This window comes from Octopus bimaculoides, chromosome 10 (genome assembly GCF_001194135.2).
Source record: "Octopus bimaculoides isolate UCB-OBI-ISO-001 chromosome 10, ASM119413v2, whole genome shotgun sequence".
Classification (NCBI taxonomy): Eukaryota; Metazoa; Mollusca; class Cephalopoda; order Octopoda; family Octopodidae; genus Octopus; species Octopus bimaculoides.
In genome coordinates, this window is record NC_068990.1 from 70,872,084 (window position 1) to 70,892,551 (window position 20,468).

At 32.9% G+C, this 20,468-nt stretch overlaps 1 protein-coding gene across 10 annotated transcripts in view; it reads right to left on the bottom strand.

The window, feature by feature from the left end:
* LOC106882425 (oxysterol-binding protein-related protein 6) overlaps window positions 1-20,468 on the bottom strand; it is a 280,467-nt gene that overhangs the window by 180,410 nt on the left and 79,589 nt on the right. The window contains exon 1 of one of the 10 annotated variants that reach the window (XM_052971287.1): window positions 17,784-17,870. The exons of the other annotated variants lie outside the window; for them this stretch is intronic. The gene's annotated coding sequence lies outside the window, so the exon portion shown is untranslated. Of the gene's footprint in view, window positions 1-17,783; window positions 17,871-20,468 lie in introns of those variants that run through there. 10 annotated transcript variants of the gene reach the window in all.

Here is a 20,468-nt window from a genome sequence, read left to right on the forward strand (position 1 = left end):
ATATATATATATATATACATATATTTATACATACATATATGTATATTCTAACCTGTCTGGCTGGTTAAAAAATACAAAAATGGATGGCTTTCATATGATGAGTGAATATTGAAATTTTGTCACAAAAATAACAAATCTTACATAAGTGCTTCGAATTTTATTTTTAATTAACAAATGAAAAAAGCAGATCTAATGAATGATTGAGAAAATATAATCAGAAAGAAGTTTACTATAATGAGAGATATTTTAAATTTGTAATGAAAATAACCTACCTGTCGAGCTATGTTGCATCTAATTCCTAAAGAATTGAGGCAAACTATGGCCATTTACCAAACAATATCTGACAGATATAAGGAAGAAAAAATACATACAGGTATGTATGGGAAAATATTAATCCAGGTACACATTTCAGTTTGTTTCCATTCAGCATAATTGGAAAATATAGATGTTGAAAGCAACCAATGATGTAGTTAATTGGCAGTGATCTGATGAATACAAGTTGCACTGCCATGTCCTGCATCACAGCTTACAGTGCCACATATGGCTACAAATAAAAAATGTTTGGAATACAAGCAGAATTAGTTCCTAAATAAAGCTTTCAACCTACTTGACTGACAGTTCAGCAATCAACATTATTTTATCTGGCTATAAATCCCTAAGCTAAAGATGGCATAGCCAGTAAGCAATGCTTTTGGTGACTGCACAGCTCACCAATCAGCATAGCGCTACTGTCTTTTGTAGGCCAAACAATCAAGAACTACATTATTGATGATTAGTGAGAGCAACAATATACTTCATACACTATTTAAAACTTTCTTTATCCTTTGTTATTTTAAGCCATAAATTAAATAATACCAATAACATACCTTTATTTGTTACAAAGGAAATTATTGCAATATAATTTAAAGTTTGCATAATATAATTTATTGAGATTCTTTTTATTTTATCCTAAATGAATTTAGTAAATGAAATAAAATAACACAAACTATAAATAACTCTAACATAATATAATACCGGAATGGTAAACTCTAAAAAAATAGATTTTACAATAGCACCAATGTAGCATTTCTCATATTTTCTATAGTAAATTAATACCAGTCATTCTTAAAACTATTTCAATATAGTATATATTTACTCTTATTCATTTTTAAAGTGTTTAACTGATGAATATTTTAAAAATAGCTTCTACTTTAAGATACTTTTTCATATATAAAACTTACTATCTCATATAAGACACTATACACCAGCTATACACAATACAACCTATAACACATACCTAGGCAGATTGCAGCCTCAACAGCTAGTTTGTAGTTGCAGACATCAAGCTGACCAGTTAGAGGATCTAGCTTCACCAAAGTGGTGATATATATCATCATTATCATTTAACATCTGTTTTCCATGCTGACATGGGTTGGATAGCTTGACAGGAGCTGGCAAAGCCAAAGGTCACACCAGGTTCTATAGCCTGTTTTGGCTTGGTTTCTACAGTTGGACGCCCTTCCTAGTACCAACCACTTTATAGTGTGTACTGGATGCTTTTTACATGGTACCATCACCTGTTCTTTTACATGGCATTATCATCAGCCCTTTTTTACGTGGCACCATCACTAGTGCTTTTTACATGGTACCAGCACAAACACCAATGCTTTTTACATGGCACTTTGGTTTTAGGATACCAAATGCCAATGCTTTATTTTTGTGTGTATGTGAATGATAGAGAAACAGAGAGAGAGAGAGAGGGAGAGAGAGAGAGAGAGAGAGAGAGAGAGAGAGAGTATCTACAACACTCCAGAATGGCATTGAAAGGAATCATACAGGACCCATTGTGAATGCAGTCAAAAGCCAATATTACCAACATCTAAACCTATTCAGGTCAGCAACAAGATAAACACTATTTTCTTGTCTAAATTTGTCTGGAAACTCAGGGGCCACCGATTAAAAAGCATATCGCAATGTCATAGAACATCATTGGCGAAGTTACAGATCCCAAAACTGTAGACTAAGCCTTACTGAAAAGTTGCAGATCTTAAAACAGCAATATTAATTAACACTTAGCTGGAAATCAGAGATATTGTCTAATTGTTATCATAGGAGAAAATCACTCCTGCAAAGCTTCCATACACCTGACATGGTCTACCAATTTGACAAGTGTTATGGAATAAGTGCTGCGGAGCAGCTGGCCCTTGATGACTTTACATTTGGACTGAGGGTTTACCCTTACAATAAAGTACTTTAGCTAGTAACAACAATATTCCTGGCCTGCTACATGTTCAATCACCTGACTTGCTTCCAGCAATTAAAACTGGCCTAGCCACAGCACACTGACCACACACACTCTGTCTGGCTCTCTCTCTCTCTCTCTCTCTCTCTCTCTCTCTCTCTCTCTGCAAGTGTGTGCGTGCGTGAGTGTCAACATCATTATTACTAATTAAAAGTTACTGCCTTCCAGGATGGGTTTGAACCATGTCTGTCTTATGTTCTCTATGTATACAAGCACATATATATTTGTTTGTGTATGTATGCGTGTGTGTGTGTCTGTGTGCATGAAGTTTGGGTAGAAAAGGTATTTGCTGACCAATTTATTGATTGTAGTTTCAAATCCATAGTAGGTACTTTTTGGCATCTCTGAACAGGCATTGCTTCAATGTGAAACTGTAAATGTTTTATTATAGCTAGGGGAAATATAATTTCAATGATCTTTGGGAAGTTAATGTCTTAGGTAAACATTTTACATAGGAGTTTCCTTCATCAAATATTGTCTAAATGTGCATACATGTACAAAGTAAATCATTAACTGATTCCTAATACACACAGACACATGCATACACACAGACACATGCATACACACACAATATAATATACTGCATGATCATACTAACATATAATCTTCAGTACTTCTTAACACTGCTCCAAGGTTTTAATCCATAATTCTCGCTGAAAGTGTTCTCATTTATTATGTAATATAAAAACTGGTATACAATATTATATTGGAACTGTCTTTGATAATGTTAATACAAAACAGAGTTTGTTCAGATAAGATGTAATAGAAGTTTTTAGTAAAGAACAAACTAGTCTATATTTGCCATTGCAGAGATTTTGACAAGGCCTCCCACTGACACTGAAGGAAATAGATGTATGTGAATAGTTGTTGAGAGTGTAAGTAAACAAAGTTAGGACATGATGTGAGTTCAGTGAAGAACATGAGTTACAGGTAAGAATCAGCATTGATTCTTATAGTTCTTAAGGTTAGCATTTCTTGAGTAATGAGATTATGGAATAAAGGATCTCTTTCAGTGTAGCAACAAGTGTTTCGCTTGTGCAAAAGGTAGATTACAGAAGTCTGCATGAAGAGTATACTGCTACAGGGTAGAAAAACACGAGCACTGAGTTAGAAAATCTCCAAAGGTCGAAGACAGTGAGGTAAATATCATCCACTGAATGTTTAATGTCAATATGGAAACACAAATGTTAAAATGTTAATGTGAAGAAGGATGATGATGATAATGACAATGATGATGGTGATATATGTATCCAAATATAATATATGTATTTAAATAAGGTCTTCTTTTGCAAACCTACAGAACAACTTCCCTAAACTTTAAGCCGATGAGAGACAAAACTCCTATGCAAAATGTTTGTCTAAGACATTAACTTCCTCAAGATCATTGAAATTATATTTTCCTTAGCTACAATAAAACATTTAGAATTTTATGCTGAAGCAATGCCTGTTAAGAGATGGCAAAAAGTACCTACAATGGATTTGAAACTACAATTAATGAGCTGGTTAGTGAATACCTTTTATACTCAAACTTCATGCACACAGACACACAGGCACACAGACACACAGGCACACAGACACACGAGGGGGTACCCAAAAGTAACCAGAAACATTCTCTGTGGAACAAGTCTGTTGTAGTTTAGGCTTCTGCAGTTAGAAGCCACATGATGTGACCCTCAGGCATCAGTCTGCTGACCAGTATTGGCGAGTGAAGTTGTACTGCCACATGGTGCAACTTTGTATTGCAGTATTTCTCCCTTGTTCATTGATTTTTGCAATGGCTGAAACAAAGGAACAGCATTCTTCCATGAAATACTGCTTTCTGCCAGAGAAAACAGCAGCAGAAACAGTCGTCATGCTTCAAACAGCTTACAAATTCACTGTATGAGCAAAACACATTGGTTCGTGAGTGGTTTTTAGGCTTTAGGAATGATCACTTGTCACTTGAAGACTCACCTCATTCAGAAAGACCATCAACCTCTTAAACGGATGAAAACATCATAAAAATTCATAAACTGATCTTGGAGGACCATTGCCAAAAACAATTGATGAACTTGTTGATATGACTGGTATGTCCTGGAGCCCCTGCCAACGAATTTAGGGTGAAGAATTGTGAATGAAAAGAGTTGTAGCAAAATTTGTGCCTCACTTGCTCACAGAAGATCAAAAGCAGTCACAACTGAAGGCATGCTGTGAACTGAAAGAACAGTTGGAAGTTGATCCAGACCTTTTTTCGAAGTTCATTCCTGGTGACAAAAGCTGGTGCTATAGCTATGACCTGGAAGTGATGCAGCAATCAAGTCAATCGAAGCATTCAATGTCAGCACGCCCCCAAAAAGCACATCAAGTGAAGTCCAATGTCAAGATGATGCTGATTTGTTTCATCGATGTGAAGGGAATTGTCCACACAGAATTTTCTCTTCCGGGTCAAACTGCTAACCAGACATTTTACTTGATATTTCTGAAGCATTTGTGAGACGTGATGAGATGAAAACACCCTGACCTGTGGCAGAGTGAAGAAGGTGGTTTCACCATGACAATGTGCCTGCGCACACTGCATCAAGTGTGAGACAGTTTTTGACCAAATATGACATGACCCTACTTACCCACGCTCCCTATTCACCCAATCTTGCTCCTGGTGACATTTTTTTGTTCCCCTGAATGAAAAAAGTCCTTAAAGGAAAACGTTTTGCAGATGTGAAAGAAGTGAAGAAAAAAACAACAGATGTGTCAAAAGGCATCACTTTGCAAGAGTTCCAGGACTGCTTCAAACAGTGGAAAATACGTCTGGACTGACGCATTGCTTCAAATGGAGAATACTTTGAAGGCAGTAAAAGTGTACACATGTAAAACTAAGTGAATAAAGTAGTATTGCAAAATTCCAGTTTCTTTTGGGTACCTCCTTGTATGTGCATGCACACATATAGAACATGAGACATGGTTCAAACCCATCTTAATGAGTAATAATGATGTTGATACACACACACACACACAGAGTGTGTGTCATTGTGTCTGTGTTTGTCCTCCACCACTGCTTGACAACTGATGTTGGTGTCTTTATGTCTCCATAACTTAGTAGTTCAGCAACAGGAACTGATGGAATAAGTACTCAGAAAATAAGTCCTGGAGTCAATTTTCCACAGAAAGACAAGATGAAAGGAACTTTTCAACACTATTTTGTCTTATCTCATCCACTAATCACTTTACAGAGTGTAATGGAAACATTTCATTACAGCACTAGCACTTGTTAGGTTGCCTTTTACCCTGCAAGGCAAAAGGGAGTCACAACAATTGCATGAGATCTCCATTCAGGACAACATGATCAACAGAGTGGGTAGCAGGACAGAGAGTGACTATGAAAGATAAACCAGAGTGGGAAGGGGAAAAGAAGTAAGAATATGGCAAGGAGACAGAGTGACTGGAGAGAGAAATGAAAAAGACAGTGCTAGAAGGAGGGAAGAGGAACAGTAATATTAAAGAGACAGTGATGGCAGGTGTAATGAGAGAGGCAGAGAATATTGGTGGGGAGACAGAGTTGGAAAAAGCAATGGACAGTCATAGAAATGGTCAGTGGTTTTTAAAGTAGAAAGAGAGAGGTGGGGGGATAATGGATAGACAAAGAAACAACTAGAGGTGAAAGAACAATTTTCACTATTTTGGGAACAGTTTTCACTACTTTGGAAACGGTTTTCACTACTTTGTCCCACTTCTTTTCCACAGATTTAATTCACTTTGTATGCTTTAAAACTTTCTTATGTCAAACTTCAGACACATCACATGTCCATACCAGTGCAGTCTTTTCTTGGACACACTACATTTGATTCCTTTTGACACCTAGTTTTTCTCTTAGCTCATTTATACAATGTCATCCATGCACACATCCACTGGAGCATTCTCACTTCATTTCTTTCTATAATTTCTTAAGAGTCAAAGGAGACAAAGTATTTCATAATTTACATTATCTATGTGAGTGAAAGCCATTGTCCTTATTATTGTACTAAGATGCTTTAGTTTGATAAATAATCAAATGGAGAGACATAGTTTGTAAAATAATAAGCTACAGTGAAGCATGAAGCTATCAGGCATGTATCTAAAGCTATAATTATCAATGCAGAGTTAAAAGAAACATATTCAAAATTTCTTTTAGATCATTCTATCTATATAAACACTTTTACTGGAAAGACTTACTTTACAAATGCATTTTAATAATAAACCATAAATAATTGATCCTGAGTACTAAAAGCACCACAGATTTCCAGGTCAATGAGTTGATCAGTGTCTAAAACGATTGTGGCAACTGATGTAAAATTTAACCACATCAAATAATCATACATTAACGAGCCATTGAGGGAGCCTCTTTGAGGTTGAGTGACCAACTAGAAACAGCAGCCGAATTTCCCTCAAAGCCTACTACATCATTTAAAAATATAAACAAAAAAGGGGAAGAACATATTGGATAATGTAATCTGAGACAGGTTGTCTGAAAAAACTGGATAGGATGGCCATGGTTAGAGAAACTCAGTCGGAAATAATGTACGGTTAAATAACAACAATAACAACAATCATAATTTAATATTTCTTCAATAAATGAATTATGGTTTACTCTCCAGTTTTTAATTTGTCATGTCAGATTATTTCTTTACACATTGTTTTCTATAAAATAAATTTATGTGTGAATGTGTGTATAATGTATGATTACAGGTAAGTTCACCACCATCAATTCACCACAGGAAAAGTTCACCACTATCAATTCACCATGAAGAAAGTTCACCATGAGGAAAATTTACCAAGAAAATATATCCATTGTAGCTCACCATTAATGGTTAAAAACTGTTTTATTGAAAAAAGCCAGTGAACTTTCCCTGTGGTGAATTGATGATGGTGAACTGGACATGATAATGTATACATGTGTGTTGGGGATAAAGAAGCTTGATTCCCAACCATGTGGCTTTGGGCTTAATCCCATAGTGAGGCACCTTGGGCAAATGTCTCCTATTATAGCCATAAGCTGACCAAAGCTTTATGAATAGATTTGTTAGATGGAAACTGAAAGAAGCCCATCATATGTGTGTGTGTGTTTTTTTATGCATACCCTTATCTTGACATCATGCAATGGTTCTGAATGACTATCACCATTATGCTAGTGAGGCGGTACATTTCCAATCTTTCAAGAAAAACATGTCTGACCATGACGAAATATTACCTTTCTTGGAAAGAGGTGAGGGTTGGTGACAGGAAGTGTGTCTGACTGCAGGAAATCTGCCTCAATGAATTGCACCTGATGCAAGCAGGCATGAAAAAGTGTCTGATTAAATATTGCTTGTATGTATGTGTTTGCCAAGAGCTTTTATCTGAAATGATCCACTGAGATAGTTAATGTTTATTTTGGGGGGGATGTCAATAAAAATATAATACTGATTAATTAAAAAGTATTCTTATCAAACAAATAACTTTCATTGAAAAAGTGTCATATTAGCAGAAGAGTAACAATCAAATAGAATACCTTGTGGTATTCTTTCTGGCTCTCTGTACTTGTTTAAATCTTGCCAAATTCAACATTGCCTTTCATCTTTTTAAGGTCAATAAATCCCACTGCTGGGATTAAATTCCCTCTCATCATGTTTTGTCATACTGACTGACCCTGAGATTTACATTAAAGGTACACATTCCATATGGCTATGGAATAATCAGCCACTTACATGTAATTATCTTAGCAGGAGTTCAGTTAATCTAACACTTAAACACTCATTATTAAAACTAATGGTTAATCCATTGCCATCTTCCATTAAATATATTTCTAATTGTGTTTAGGACAAAGATTTATTAATTATGCAAAAATATCATCATACAATCTACTCCTATTGTATATGATTACAATGGTATTTGGATAAATAGTTGTAAACACAAAAATGGTATTGTCTCTTAATAATGGCATGCTTCCATTCAATGACTGACATATGACAGAAGTTTGGCTGTGATGCTTTACTGCTGCAACAAGAATGAAAGAGCTTATAAGCACTGATGATAAAAAGCAGATTTAAAAAAAAAAAATTTTTTTTATCTAAATGGCCATATGGATAGTTTCGGTAATAGTAAAATAGCTGCAACTTGAAACAATGACCTTTAGCAGTATAAGGTCTGCAATAATGTCATTTGTTTATTTCCAAAAGAAACTGATAATAGCTGAAAGGGGAAGATTCTTATCACATCAAAATCTGACTGCATCTTTTCAATTACCTTCTGTATTAGATGTAAAGTGAAAATAAAACATTTATTCGAGTTTAATTTTATTTATTTTGGTTCTTATATATGTTTACATGCTCAGATTTACATGTCCAAATCTCAGTAGGCTAAATAAATAAAAATCACTATAGAATAGTTCAAAATACATAGCTAGTACAGTTGTTGTCCATAAATTTCATTATTCAATATCCCCAAAAACTTTTGATAAATTCACTTACAACACCAATTTAAAAAAATTTTTAAGTGCTTTAAATTTTAAAGTTTTATAGTGTATTCGTTCATGCTACATTAGATACTTTATTTATATTACTCATATCTCACTAACTTACAGAATAAAAGACATTCTAACAGCTTATGAGAAAGCCTCTGTTTGACTTACTAGAAATATCTTAAGCCATAACCTACTGTCATTAAGAAAAGGAAGAATATAGTGGGTAACGTAAGACTATGCCTGAAAAGACTGGATAGTTGCTTCTGGAAAACCTTTGACCATAAGGTCCGCTCAACCAATGAAAACACAAGGCTAAATAATATCACACATTTTCTTAATTACAGGCATACTCTTAAATTTCCTTCAGTGTTCATGGACAATATATAATATTCACTTCATCTAAACAACTCTTGGTAGCATTATGCTTCTAAAAATGGTAATTACTCCCCTGAAGGCTTGCCAACCCAAGGTATTTTGCTGTATTATTTATTTTTCTTTTTCCGTTTGTATCATTTTTAGTTGGAACCAAACAAACAGGCTATAAACAACTCAATATGGTCACAAATAAATTATGTGCAGAAGAATCATAAAACAATGAAATAGATCCAAAAACAAAACAAAACTACATATCAGGATTAAGTTCATAAAACTGGATGCATCCAGAGGATGCATTACAACAGGTTCATGATAAAGATGACACACTTCTTTCCAATACAACACAAAAGAAACAAAGAATGACAATGAAGAAGATGGAGGGATGAAGTGGATAGTTCAGAGAGTCATGCCTTTATTTTATCTCCATTTCTCCATGCTTGAACAAATATGTTGAGACATTGTTTTATAGTCAGATGCCCTTTCTAATGCTAACCAGGCAAGCACCCAATGCTGAAAATTATATAGAGAAAAGGAGAATGGTCATACTAGCATTGGGAGAGCAATGTCTGATGGTCTACTGAATAAACAACCTATTTTACCTGCAATGATGTAAAAACTAAGTAAGTTATATCATTTTGTTTTTCATAATGCAAGCTTTATTCAGAATACATTGTGTATCTAAAGCAATGCAAAACAGAGATAAAGGTTTCTAATCTTTCAAAAAGAATATAATAAAATAAATAAATCACAACAATTTTTAATTATATTTTCATCATTGGTAAAGCTTAGGGTCTTCTCAACTGTTTTGTCAACAGATTTTGGTTCATGTATATGAAACAATCTAGTCTTCAGCTTACACAATACATTATTACTAGCTTTAAGACATATACATACACATTAGATTGTTTATGCAGCACTGAATTCCTACATACAATTCTAGTAAAAAATAAAAGAACAAAGTCATACTCTACATCTGAAGGTCTTATAAAGGTCAAAACTATTGTTATTATAATTTTATTTATATCACTTCATTCTAATAACATTGGTTTCAACAATATTATATTAGCCATAGATATCACGCTTTGTTCATCATACAATATACCATATTATATAAATTCATAAAAACTATGAAATCATGTATGACTAAATGTTTTCTTGGCAACTTTGCTAATATTAATGAAGAGCATTGGTGTGTACGGATATTGATCTAGCAAAGGATTACAAGATAGTGTTAAGTGCATAAATATTTTATCATAGCTATAAATATGGAACAATTCAAACACTGACAGTTATTGAGAACATTGCAAAAAAATACAATAATGTATTCATTACAAGTACATTCAATATTTATCCGCATTCCAAGTGCATGAGAGTATGTGAATGTGTTTGCATGTGTGGTGGTGTGTTTGAATGAATTATTATATTTTAGGTTTACTTGACTAGATGATGTAAAAAAGTTATATCATTGCCACTGCAAAATCTCAAATAGAGGTGTGTATTAATTACATGTTAACCTGCAATAGGCTATCCATAACAAGAACTCAAGTTAAGCCCAATGTACCAGAGTATCAAATTTTCTAATTTAGGTGAAGAGAGACATTTTTGTAACACTTGGATTTTAATCATATATAATGTTCTTTCATTACATTAGTAGCTTTAAAGAGAGTTAAAGAAAATTTGAAGCTGAAAAACTAGTTTCTGACCACAATGTTCTCATTGCTAGAAATTAAAATGCAAAGTCCTTCACAGAAAGGCTAAGTGTGTGCATATGTATGCATGCATGCATGTGTGTGTGTGTGTGTGACAGAGAGGGAAAGAGACAAGCAGACAGACAGACAATAATAGTCTTTTTCAAAAAAGATAATTACAGATGCATAAACAATGTTTTATTACATTGCTATAGTGTAATATACTCTTTTACTCTTTTACTTGTTTCAGTCTTTTGACTGTGGCCATGCTGGAGCACTGCCTTTAGTCGAGTAAATCGACCCCAGGACTTATTCTTTGGAAGCCTAGTACTTATTCTTTCGGTCTCTTTTGCCGAACCGCTAAGTTACGGGGACATAAACACACCAGCATCGGTTTTCAAGCGATGTTGGGGGGACAAACACAGACATACAAATACATACACACATACATATATACATATATACGACAGGCTTCTTTCAGTTTCCGTCTACCAAATCCACTCACAAGGCATTGGTCGGCCCGAGGCTATAGTAGAAGACACTTGCCCAAGATGCCACGCAGTGGGACTGAACCCGGGACCATGTGGTTGGTAAGCAAGCTACTTACCACACAGCCACTCCTACAGATCATATTTATAGATATTTGTTTAGCCAACACTGTGTTATAACAATTCATCTATACAGCATGTGTGTGCAGACACAAAAACAGAGAAAAACGTAAATGGACATTTCCACTCTTTCTGGAGTGAACAGTTGCGTGCCACCTTTATATATTCACTAACACATTGTTCATAAGTCCACTAATATTAGAGGTTAAAGTAAACTGGATAGACCAATTTGCATAGTTAACATTCTTATGGCAGCAAGATTGGACATTAAGTTATTGATGTGTTACCAGTATTTGTTTCATTTTTTTTTTGCTATAATCTACAATAGAATATATCCATAGATTTGTTTAATTTTTAAACTTATAGATATAAGATGCAAAAATAATGTATGAAAAACTAAAACATCTATATGAAATTATAAATCAATTTTTAAAATGTAATCTCTATGTAAAAAAAAAAATTGATTAAATCAAAAATTAATATATATGAATTATTCAGAATTTCTTTAAATTTATTAATTTGCTAAGTACTAATAGTTGAATTAAAAAAAAAAAATTTCTACAACAGAAGGATTTGTTTGTTGTTGTTTAGCTCCAAGCCAATCCTGATTAAAGAGGCCAAGGATGAAAAGAAACCAAGTCATGGCCATTCCATTTCTTGTTCAGGAAAAGACTAGCATAAATTACATTAAGATATACTTTTTAAGAAAGTAGGTGTAGTTTGAGAATGTGTCCATCTGCAGCAAAGATACAGATGACTGTCATATAAATTATAGTATACATTTAACTGGATCTTGACAAGACTTAAATTTAGAAATTCCAAAGAAAATGTCTTATTGCAACTAACTAATCCAGAAAACAAAGTATTAGAGGTTAGATACTTTACAATAGGATATTGCAAATTTATATATTTCATAATCTCACGTCTTGAACATTTTAAATACTTTGATTGAAGAAGCAAGTTTATATATATATATATATATATATACTTACATATAAGAGACCAAAGTGTACGTACGCTGCTATATTTTATATACAAAAAGAATACAAAAATGGGACAAGAACACAAAACCCCAGACAGATGATACAAAGAAAACAAGGATGGGTCATTCGGAGTTTTCTATCCTCGGCTGAGTTCCAGATTATCTTTGCAATTTCAGCTGGTTATACTTCAGATTGCTCCAATCTGGCCAGCCCCAAGGAAAAACTAAACTAAGATCATTAGATTCCTGGGAAGAAAGCAGTGAATGTATATGAAAACAAGGACAGAAAAAAAAAGTGCATTTGTATTTGTGTAACATTTCTCTGTTTTCTCCATCCTTGTTTTTGTATACATTCGCTACTTTTTTCCAAGGAATCTAATGCTCTTAGTTAAGTTTTTCCTTGGGGCTGGCCAGATTGGAGCAATCTGAAGTATAATCAGCCGAAATTGCAAAGATAATCTGGAACTCAACTGAGAATAGAAAACTCCGAATGATCCATCCTTGTTTTCTGTGTATCGTCTGTCTGGATGTTTTGCTGTCTTGTATCACCTGTCTGGATGTTTTGCATTCCTGTCCCATCTTTGTATATTTTATATTTTTTATATATATGTATATACACAGGGGTTGGACAAAATAATGGAAACACCTATCTATAAAACCATCGAAAGCTTGCTTATTTTTATGTTTTTTGATTTTTTATTAGTGTTGCTTAATATGTTTTGCTAAAACTGCTGTTTCTTTTCAGATATCATCAGAAAAAGGTAATTAAAATTCATTAAAATGACAGATCTATTGGACCGTCAAAGAGGTCAAATTGTTGGTGCTCATATGGCAGGCGCTAGCATAACGAAAACAACCAAAATGTTTGGTGTATCAAGAAGTACTGTCTCGAAAGTAATGACAGCCTTTGAGAAAGAGGGAAAAACCTTCTCGTCAAAATAAAACTCCATAAGAAACCCAAAACTTTCAGATAGGGACCATCGGACTGTTACGCAAATTGTTAAAAAGGATCACAAAATTACAGCTCCCAAAACTACTGCAGAGCTTAGTGACTACCTTGAGAACCCAGTTTCCACAAAAACTGTTTGCCAGGAGTTGCACAAAGCCGGATTTCAGAGGTGGGTTGCAATCAGAAAACCACACCTTTCAAAAACAAACGTTGCAAAGTGTTTAGAGTGGAGTAAAAACCTACAGAATTGGTTTCTAGAGCAGTGGAAGAATGTTATTTTCTCAGACGAGTCATCCATTACTTTATTTCCAACTACCAGCTGAGTATACGTGTGGAGACAGCCAAAATAAGCATTTGACCTAGATTGCCTTCTTTCAACTGTTAAACATGGAGGAGGATCTGTGATAATCGGGGGGGAGGTTGGTATATCTCAGAAATTCGCCAGTTGTTCTTTTTCTAATCATACAGTGATCTCAAGTATGATGCATCCATCCTGCACTGTGCCAATGCATTCATTAGAGTGACACTTAATGTCCATGTCTTGCTACCATACAACAGCTATAATACTGTAATTTTAACATCCAAGATGGAGACACTAGTTTGAATATATTAGTGTATAATACAAGGTTTTATAAAATCATAAATAAAAACATGTTAATTTATAAAATTACATAGACAGTAACACCCAGTTAACTGAGAACATCATTTAAATCTTTTGCTAGTATAACATACTAAAGGACAGAGCAATAAACATTTCATTCTTATGAGCAGCAGTTTGTGTGCCCTATCTTATGTGATATCAAAATACAATGTCTGGGTTGGTTACTATGGTAATTCTGGAATTACAGAAATTAAATTAATCATATTTATCAGATAATTTCACAATTCTTAAAAGGGAGGGAGAGAAAGAAGACAAAAATATTTTAAACTTTTTTTAATATTTGAAATAACTAAATTTAAATATAGATGCAAAATATATAACAAAAATAGATGAAATTATATCTAAGATTGTATTGTATTTATAAGTTCAGAATTCAATAGTAAGGATTCAAAATAAACCTATTTTATATTGGTTTTCCACTAATACTTTGCTTGTATTATCATGATAATTTTAGCAACGATAATGGATACTGGAAAATCAATACATATCAATAGAATCCATCAATGAATTAAAATGATAACTGTACTATAAGAAAATAATTTCAAATAATTAATATTTGTGTCTATTTTTCTTATCTTTTGTTCAAGGCAAATATTTTCTCATTCAAGTGTATATGCTTTCTAGCACTGACAGTTCTATGATGAATAAATGTTACCTGAGAGTGAAACAACATTGCTTTGCTTACAGCCGGATAAGTACTTGTCCATTCATTTGTATGTAATTAAAAATTAAGCTATCATTACTTTATATAAGCACTATTTGAAATATTTTCATCATCTCTGCTGGGTGGATAATGTCAGTATACATGTACAACAGAGTATAAATGATCTGAGAGAAAAATTGGGTACATGAGGCATCAGATATAGTGTGCAAGAGAGAAGACTGCACTGGTATGGTCATGTGATGCATATGGATGAGGACAACTGCATCAAGAAGTGCTAATCTCTAATTGTGGAGGAAATGTTTGGAAGACCCAGGAAGATATGGGATGAGATGATGAAAAAGAATCGTCAGACATTGGGCCTCACAGAGGAGATGACAAGGGATCAAGACTTCTGGTGGCTTTCAGTGCTTGAGAAGACACATCAAGCTATGTAAAATCATAGCCTTCCATACATACAGGCACATTCCTCTCTCAACTGATAGATCTTGCACTTGCAGGTTCGCAGGTGCTGAGGTCACATAAAAGCACCCATGCTGGTGCCACATTAAAAGCATCCAGTATACTCTGTAAAGTAATTGGCATTAAGAAAAGCATCCAGCCATAGAAATTATGACAAAACAGACAAATGGAGCCCATGCAGCTCTCCAGCTGGTCTGCTCCTGCTGAGCCATCCAACCCATGCCTGCATGAAGAATAGATATGATGGTAATTTACTTTACTTTAAAACACTAAAAATTAATATTAAAAACCAAGCTATCCATAGCATAACACAAATGTGTGTTCAATTTTATATTGATTAGTTTTGAAAGATTAAAGAGAGACACCTATGGGAATCTATGAAAAATTCTAACATTTAAATGCATTTTAATAAATTAACAGTAAACACTGAAGATAAAGATAAACTAGGCATGATTTCACAGAACTACTAGCTTAAATTTTAGAAGACTAAAATAAAGATATAAAGGTATATAAAAAGTGGATTCAATGTGGACAAATCTAATAATATTAAATTTTGATGTAATCCAGTTATCATATTTACAGTTCCTTTGACACTAGACATGTTGCCCTAGTTTTTTAAGCACTTTAATCAGCATACTAAATCAGTTTAATGGGATTAGCATTGGATTTTTAATTTAGGTAGTAGAAACTGTTCTACATACAAGTGAAAAGTTATCTGTACTAGTCTTTAAGCAATTTCACTTTTCAGTTCAAGATTGATGACTTACAAAAACAAATTGGAAACAAGGTTTAGATAGATAATGAAGTTGAAAGTTGAAAAGGACAACAGGAAAGAAGATAAAATCTTTTTTTTCTATACTGCTCTCTTGTTTTCTGTGCCTACATATCATATTTAATACAGATGTAATCTATTGCTAGTGTGCATATAATACATACAGCCTGGAATACTGATGACAGAAAGACTGCAGTATTCCCTGTTAAAGACTCCAAAGTCAGGGGACTGCTGTACTCCAAAAAGTCCATGATACTGAGCTGAGCATCTCAACAGTTCACGTCACAAATCTACATAATGTAGATAACAAAAAAATAGATAGCTTCATATTTAACAGTACAATAACTGAACAGTAAAATCTATACAATGTACAACTACAGAATCTTACTGAATTTAAACTTAAATAGTAATGAACCCATTTTTAAACATTCTTCTATCTCACCTTTCAAAAGATATCTTCAAATAGCAATTTATTGTTGATTCATTAATCCAATTAAATTTCACATAATTGATTAAAAAATAGAATTTTAAGATGTTTTTTCTATTATATGTAAGGATGTATAATTTCTGTCTTGTAATTATGAAGTGAGGATTGTCAATTCTGTTATAGATACATCTAATAATTAAACAGATGGGAACATTTTTAAAAAACTACAAAAACTCTCACAAATATTGCTTATCTTAGAAGGCTATAAATTGTTAGAAACAATTTTTAAAGTAAATAAGTCATTTCGATCATTTTAAAGTAGAATTCTAAGAAGTTAAATAAAACAGAACCAAAATAGAATTGAAGTATTTAAATATGACTAAATTTCACCTTTAAATTTTAGTATGAAACTAGTAAAATTTCCTGATGAATCTAAAGATTAAAAATAAATTCCTTTCAATCAATATATCAAAACAGCAGTGATTTGATTAAATTGAAAATTAAAATATTAACAATACTAAACTAATTAAGAAAGTTAATTTTGAAATTTTAATTTAAACATGGAAGAATTATTGAAAATAATACTAATAAATTCATAAAAAGAATACTGAGAATGAAAAAGTAAAGCAGAAATGTTAAGAACTATATCAATGATTATCAAATACATAGTATATTAATATCAAATGGTATTAACAAGTATAAAACAGAAAACATTAAATAAGATAACTTTCTACAAAATTTTGAATTTGAGAGGAGTACAAAATATTATAAGAAAACTAGCAAAGGTGTTTTCTACTCAAAGTAAAATATTTTAAACAGATTGTGACTGAAATGGTCTATTATGTAAATACTTTATTATATATTAAAATTTCTTAACTATTGGTAACAGTTTCCTCACAAAATATATAGTTAAACTAATGACATCATATTCTAAACTAATCAAAAAAACAAAAATGTGTTATGCTTGAAAAGTTGTTTATGAAATTTTAATTAGATAAATAATCTTAATCTAATTTTTAAATTATGTAAATAATAATAATCAGCTTTCTTTTTCAAAACAGTCATTAGATATAATATGAGCACAAGAGAAATAGAATTGTTTGAGGTGTGTTGCACTTTACAAGTAGCCATTGTCTTTAATAGCAGCAAATTATCTCTTCTATTTCTCCTCCTTATTGTTAGTAATAAAGAACTAAGCATTTAATAATATTAACAAAGGAATTCTCGAATGTGCTTAAAGTGCAGAATTGTGTGAGCAGCAACAGCAGTGCTTGTATAAAGCGAGATGACATAAATGTGAAATAGTCAATTTCAATTGTTTTGTTTTTTAAATAAACACTTTATCCAAGAGAAATAATATTTTTACAAAAATGCATCATTAGTTTGTATTATTTTAAAGCTATATATTTAAAAACAACAAATTGAACTGGAAAACCAACTCTGTAGTTGAAGCATTCTGCTCTTACCTTTAAGTATATACAGAAAGTCCAAATAGAATGATTTGTTCTCAATTGTAACAGATTAAATAATCAAACCAGTGTAGCTATGTTCATCAATGACTAAAGTTTCTAAGAACAATACTTCTAGTGATTATGTAAATCCCACTATAGTACTAGAAAATGTCATTGGACAGTGAAAGCTAAGAGGATTATCAAGTTATGCTATTAATCAATACTTAGAGATTTTGTTAGGCAATATATTAAACTGATGGCCAAAAATAAACAACATACTGTAAGATCTGACATTTTACTAAGTAGCAGTGAGAAAATGTAGGCTTTAGAAATAGTGTATTGACACCTTAACATTTTATAAATATATATATATATATATATATATATATATATATATATATACAATGGGCTTCTTACAATTTCTGTCTAACAAATCTACTCACAAGGCTTTGGTCAGCCCAATGCTATAATAGAAAGCACTTACCCAAGATACCACCCAGTGGGATAGAACCATGTGGTTGGGAAGCAAGCATTATTACAGTACAGTAAACTTAAGCAAGTATATTATTCACCATGACCTTGGGCTGATTAATGCTTTGTAAGTGAAATTTGCAGAAGCCCATTGTGTGTAGGAACAGGGAATACACACATCAGTGCAAAAACTGCCAATCTGCAACATGTCAAACAAAATTACCTTGCAGTATTTATTGTTCCTGAGTTGAAAAAACACTCCTTTGACACCCTAACCATGGAATATATAGGGAATTCATAACTGACTCATTAGAACATTATAACCAATGACACTAAATGAAGCATTTAAATAAATGTAAGATTTTAATAGTCATTTACTATTAGACTGATAGTTATTCTAAACTTATTTTCATTCAAAAATCATCTTTAATCTTGTTTTAGGAGGTTTCTTTTGAATATCTCTAGGAATTGCACTATTCTCTAATGCAATTAGCACAAATAGGATTACACTTCCATTTTGCAAAGTGATTAAATTGAAATGGAACCAATAAACTAGATAGCAGAGGAAATTTATACCAAATAAAATACTATCTAAAGTAATAGTTTCATGAATGTTTCTAGTCCACTTAGCAATAATGATTAAAACTGATTAAAGCAATCAATTATTTACACAGGCATGTCTATGTCTGCTTCCCAACCATGCGGTCTCGAGTTTTGTCCCACAATGTGATGCCTTGGGCTAGACTCTTCTACTATATCCCCAGGCCAACTGGGGTCTTATGAATGGGTTTAGTAGACAGAAACACACACACACATAATTTATTTATGTAGACAGTGATTAGAGTAATTCATTTTTTTATTTGAATTATTGAAGTTTATATGTGGGGTGGACAATATGGGTTCAAAAGAACTTCCAGGTGGTATAGTTCTAGAGAAGAGGAGCTTGGTCAAAATGTTTAACCTTTTTGATATTAACTGACTTTATAAAACCAATTGTTTTAAAGACTTCATACTTAATTCATAATCTACCTTGACAATTCTATGCAAAAAGCTTTTATGAAATTGCTCCAAAACTAGCTTAAGATAGAAATAAATGTGAACATTAGATATTTCACTAACGACAACCAAATTCTTTATCATTTTGTATTAATCTAAAATATAATCAAGAATTCAACCAAAAATCACAGAAATTTAGTCATGAAAGGGTTAATGTGGTAATCAAGGAGGGTAGCTGCTTTAGTGGTTAGGGTATTGGGCTGGAGATTGCAAGGGTGTGAGTTTGATTTCTGGCAGTGCATTTTTGTCCTTAAGCAAGACACTTTATTTCATGTTGCTCCAGTCTACCCAGCTAGCAAAAATGAGTTGTACCTGTAATTCAAAGGGACCAACCTTTGCACTTTGTGTCATACCGAATCTCTCTGAGTACTACATTAAGGAAATGCATGTCTGTGGAGCAAGCTGCATGTTTCATGAGCAAGCTGTTCCGTTGATCAGATAAACTGGTACTATCATTGTGTAATGGAATTCCACACACACACACACATATATATGATCCTGAATAGTTAGCACAGAAATGGCAACTGTCTTGAATGGTCAGTCTTGATGAAGAGTGAGGTATAAGGATAAAGAAGCAGAAAAAAAAGAAGAAACAAATGGGCAAAGGAAGATAGAAAAAGAATGAAAATAAAACCAAATATAACTTTTTTTTTTGAAGCTCTACTAATAAAAATGCTGACAATCAAAACAGAACAAAATCTGCTGCACCCACAAAAACAAAACAACAAAGACTGTTCTATATTATAATGGAGATATGAATATTTCCCCTAAATTCCATTAATAGTTTCACTTAGTTCTGTGTTTCCATCGAAATAGAATTGCTTTCTGAGAACTAGATCAATCAATTCACATTATATATGTGCAATTCTTTTCTCAAGAAATACAACCAAAACATTGTCCAAAATAATAGAAAGAAAACAGCCCTATTTAAAACATATTTATCTGCCCCCACCACCACCACCCTTTCTCTTTCTTTGGCTACACATTCATTTGAGCTCAAATTTTTCTCAACTATTAATGTTGACAAACCGTTACTGGTACGGCAAACTATTATCTTTCTAAAACTAACACTTTTTCTGTATCCACTTATTTGAACCAACAAACTCCAGTCACTCTCTCTCTCTCTTATCTCCAAAATTTGTTCCAATGCCAATCATAACATTTGATGACTTT